General features: G+C 38.0%; 1 pseudogene; it reads left to right on the top strand.

Moving 5' to 3' along the window:
• Positions 1-342: 342 nt before the first annotated feature.
• Positions 343-1,779, top strand: LOC104422146 (annotated as a pseudogene).
• The last annotated feature ends 3,358 nt before the right edge of the window (positions 1,780-5,137 follow it).

Raw genomic sequence — 5,137 nt, 5'->3', positions numbered from 1 at the left:
TTTCGGCGGTAATGCAAGACGATACGCTAGGATCCCAATTCTTTCAAAAATCTCGAATGGACTTATGTACCTCGGACTCAGTTTTCCTTTCATGTTGTGATTGTTGTTCAATAGTTTTTTTTTGTTTGAAAAATAATAGATCATCAGATTCCAAAAGTAGTCTGCAGCAAATGTGTTTCACACGCATGTGATTCCAAGAGTCCAAGAAGACTTTCCTAACTTAGGATGTATAGGACCACAAAAATTCATTCTGAGGGCCAGCTCACCTGACGCGTCCGTCCAATAATAATGCTGAGCGCGCGTGACCCTTTTTCCCCCTTTCACATCCAACCACAATTTATAGGAAAAGATTGTAGAAAAAACGATTTATCCCTCTAATGGGGGGTTGTAAAAGAGCCCATTAATCAAGCCAGACTAGCGGCGTTAAAGTCTTAGCATCAGCGGGAGCATCGACAGCAGATCGACAGCAGCACCCGACTTCCGCCGTCCGGCGAGAACACCCGACTGATTTCAAGACCCATTGGACCCCAGAATCATTCGGCCTTTCGGGATCTAATGGATGATACGCTGGGCCTCCTCAGGATTCACATCAGCAGAGGAATCAACCTCGCCGTGAGAGACGTCAGAAGCAGCGATCCTTACGTTGTTGTCAGGATGGGCAAGCAGGTACTGGATTTTCGTGCTCTTTTCTTTCTTCTTTTCGCCCGCTGTTTCAGCGAAATCTCTTTTCTGGGTGTGTTCTTTGGCTTATGAGGATGCTGATTTTCAGATGTTAGTCAGATTGAGCCCGTGGTTAGTACAGTGGTGCTTGTTGTGGTTGTTTTGAATTGACACGGCGATCTTGAGCACAAATCGTGATAGTTGTTGTCATAGATGGAAGGATGACTGCAGTTGTGTTCTTGCCCCAAAAATAATCAATAGTCCATGGCAAGAAAGCTGAAACTAATCCAATTCTTATCAACGCCAGAGGAAATCTACTATGCCTTCAATTAATGCTCGATTTGATCTGATTTATTACTGCTTTTCTTGTCGACATGAATGAAATCATGGTGCGGTAACTAAGATCAAAGCCCGAGGCCCTCGGTTTCGTTCACTTGAACTGATGACCCTGTTGTCTATGTATTGCAGAAACTGAAGACTCGTGTTGTGAGGAAGAATCTCAATCCCGAGTGGAACGAAAACTTGACTCTTTGTGTTGCTGATCCAGATCTGCCTGTGAAGCTCGTAAGTGACTACTGCAACTGCATCAAATTAGTGAAGCGACAGAGATGCATATCGAGGATTTTCGATTCTTTGTAATGACTGTTTCCATTCACTGCAGGCCGTGTATGACGGACAGATTCAGCCTCGATGCCAAAATGGGGGACGCGGAGTTTGATATCAGGCCACTCCTGGAAGCCGTGAGGATGGCGGCGGACTTGCAAGGCCTCGAAGATGAGACTGTGGTCAAGAGAATCCTGCCGAACCGGCAAAATTGCCTGGCCGAGGAGAGCTGCATCATAGTGAGCAACGGCAAAGTGGTGCAGCACATGTTCCTCAGGCTCCGCAACGTGGAGTGCGGAGAGATCCAACTCCAATTGCAGTGGGTTCCTGTTAATCATTCCAGGGAATTGTGAAAGTTCTCTCTCTCTCTCTCTCTCTCTCTCTCATATGTACATTCATAGGACAAGCTTCTTGATCTAGTGTTTTCTTTCTCGTGCTCCTTTTTTCTGCTGAATGAAATACTCAGGTTTCTCAATTCGGAAAAGAAAACATGTCATTATTCATTTTAGAATATTATTCCTCTCTCTTAGACCTACAATATTATAGAATTTGAAACTGTTAATACAGAGATGTAAGACTGCAATAAGTGATTCTTGACTCGTTAGAACGCTTGCTAGCCCACTCAGTGGCCGAGTCGCTCTAAAAGGACATTAATGAACTGAAGGTGGTCAACTGAGTAAGGTGCGGTGCGGACAATACATAGCCCAAGGAGTTCAGATATCATTTCTTCTTGACAAGCCCGCACCCTTTAATGCAGGCATTAGCGAGAATCATTACTAATTATCAAAACGTAGCACTTGACTAAACATTTGCATACGATAACTTAGCCCGAAAACACGGACAACTTAGTGTTCCCTCCTCCGACCTCCGCACATCATGGCTCTTGCCGCCATTATCCTCTCATTCCTCCGTGGCTGGCCAGCTCCTTGCCACCACTATGAACCCCTCTCCCATTGTTCGCTTTCCTTTCGGTTCACGCATGTCACCATCCGATGTGCTACCTCTGTGGCTCGCCGGAGAAAGCGACACCGGTGCTGCCTTTACACATGGGCAATTCGTTGGCGACTCCATGGATTGGACCTTTCAAGACCACGGCCTATGTACTATGTGTTGCATTTGGTTTCTGTAATTTTTATCTTGTGCCGTGGTCCAGGTCTCGGGAGCCATAGCCCAGATACCTAAAACTCATTTTTAAGGTTGAATCCAACAAAAAAAAAAAAAAAAAAAAGGACCATGTTTGGTAATTATTCTATTTTCCGAAATAATTTTTACTTAGAAATAGTTTTTTTAGATTCTATACCCTGAACGAGTCTCCGATCATTTGAATGTATTTGGTAATTATACAAAATTTATATTCCCAAAATAAAAATAAAAAAAATGAACAAGAATGCGTTTAGTACAACACTCAATTTTTTTTGTGACTGAGAATTTCTTTTAATTTTTTTAATAATTTTGTGAGATTTTTCTTTTTTCCTTCTCTTCTTTTTCCTCCTCTAGCTGACAACCTTGCCCGCCTTTGGGACGCCTCGTTGGCCTCGGCGAGGTTAATCCTTGCCCAACCACCAGAAAGGTTGGACCTTGCCAGATTTGGGCGAGGTCAAGCCCTGCTCAGCCAAAGTGAAAATGACCTCACCCGGCCATCGCAAGGTTTTAACGAGGTCATTGGAGCTCGCGTCTAGCTGCCCGCCGGCCATCGTCAAGCCCAGTGATCGGCTAGAGGAGGCAAAAAGAAGGAGAAAAAGCAAGAAAATGCTTAATTCTAGAATTATTTTCGGAAATAAAGAAGTAACTTTTTATACTTTTTGATAATATTCCAAATCTATTCCTAGGAGTAGAAAAATTAGTTAATATTACCAAATAGATTTATTTATTTTTTGCTCCGAAGAACAAAAAAAAACAGAAATAGCCAAGAATTGACCACTTACTAAACATGCTGCACAAAAAATTAGCCTCGCCTTTCAAACTTATAAGGAGAATAAAAACACAGAGTTATCATATCAGGAGAAAAGCAAGCACACTTTTAACAGGACCCAAAACAAAGGTACCAACTTGTACTCAAGGACAAAAATAGCACGGTTGACTTGTATGTCAAAAGAAGCTCATGTGACGATCTAACTTGGCAGATGGCTATGACATGTAAAATGAACACTTTAGTTGAGTCAAACTGATGGCGTCTCTTTAGAAACAAACATGGCATTGTCTGAGTATGATTGTAGATCCCTTACCCGACAACCGAGAGGGAAAGAGTTCAGTATCAAATTGAATCTGCAAATTGGATGGTCATGGTTTCGTGATTCATGGAGTTCGAGCAAGTCATTGGACCATGCAAGATGACCTTAACCTCTCGTTGCCACCATCATCCATCGGGTGTCGTGGTTGGATTCACGATCGACTACCCTCCAAGTTAACATCTAGGGTTTCAATCTCGCCGACAAACCAAACACGATTTAATGTCAACTCATTTTTTCCTTTTTTTTTTTTTTTGGTTTATTTCCTTAAGTTCTCCTTTTATTTTAGGGTTAATACCACAAAAAATCTTAAACTGGTATACTTATGACAAATATACCATAAACTATTTTTTTTTGGTAAAGTACCATAAACTATAAACCATAAACTAATTTTTTGACCAACAAAAGTCCTTAAATTTGTACACATGTGATAAATTTATCCTCTATTAATTTCTGTTAAATTTTATAGTCGAATTATTGAATTGGATGGTGTGTGGCAGTTAACAGATGTATCTGTTTGAAGTTTTACCCTCCCTTTATCATAGGTATAATAGTTTATAGTTTTTCATGATATTAATATAATTTAACGGAAACTAATGGATAGTAAATTTGTTATAGATGCACTAGTTTTAGGTTTTTGTAATTAAAAAATTTATTTTTGGGTAAATTTGTCCTGTGTGCCAATTTGAGATTTTTCATGATATTAACCCTTTGTTTTATCTTTATTTTTTTTTCTAAAATGGCTAACATGACTACGACATTAGTGCATATCACTTCGAAAAATAATAAAAAGTCACGTCAGCTTCTTCAATCAATGAAATTGAACAAAGTTAATGAATAGACTTGATTAGGATTTGATAGTACTTATTGAAAGTTTTAAAACTTAATTGCATTTTAGCAACACATTTTTTAACTTCCAGTATACTTATTTATTTATTTATTTATTTTGTATAGTTATTCATTGAATTTGTAACATTCATTTGTTTGTAAGGGATGGGCCATAATTCTTCAGAGATAAATTTCTTTTATTGAACCTTTGATGTTATTTATTCGTTAGATAGATGGTGTCATGTTATTAACTTTTTTAAAGATCCTCTAACACAATATATTGACGATATATGGACTATTATGTCATAGAAACATTTTTGAGTTTTCTTCAATAAATTGCTTGTTTTAGTCAGTAGTTCTTTTTCAACCAAAAAATAAAATAAAATTAGTAGTTCTTCTTTAATTTGCTAATGTTCATATTATCAAATAGGTGCAACCATGGAATATTACTTTCAGCCTATATGGATATTTTTAAATAGTATATATCTATAGATAAGTAAGAGAACATTTAAATATTATCCCAAACTATAACTTTTTCATCTAAATAAATATTAATATTGTTAAATATAGCATATATATGTATATATCTTACAAAAATAGAGTCAAGTAGAAGAACATTTACATATTAATTACCAAGATAGTTGCGACCACAGACTATAACTTTTTCATCTAACTATAAATTAATATTTCAAAGTATAGCATATAGATCTATGTATCTTACAAAAATAGAGTTTGTGTTGAGTAAGTCTTGATTTTTTTTTTAATGAGCTCGGGCCAATGTTAGGGCTTGAGGACAACATAAATATTATTTTTCTCAA

The sequence above is a fragment of the Eucalyptus grandis genome, chromosome 10, assembly GCF_016545825.1.
Source record: "Eucalyptus grandis isolate ANBG69807.140 chromosome 10, ASM1654582v1, whole genome shotgun sequence".
Classification (NCBI taxonomy): Eukaryota; Viridiplantae; Streptophyta; class Magnoliopsida; order Myrtales; family Myrtaceae; genus Eucalyptus; species Eucalyptus grandis.
The sequence above is the reverse complement of the archived record's forward strand: the minus strand, read 5'-3'. Positions and strand labels throughout refer to the sequence as shown.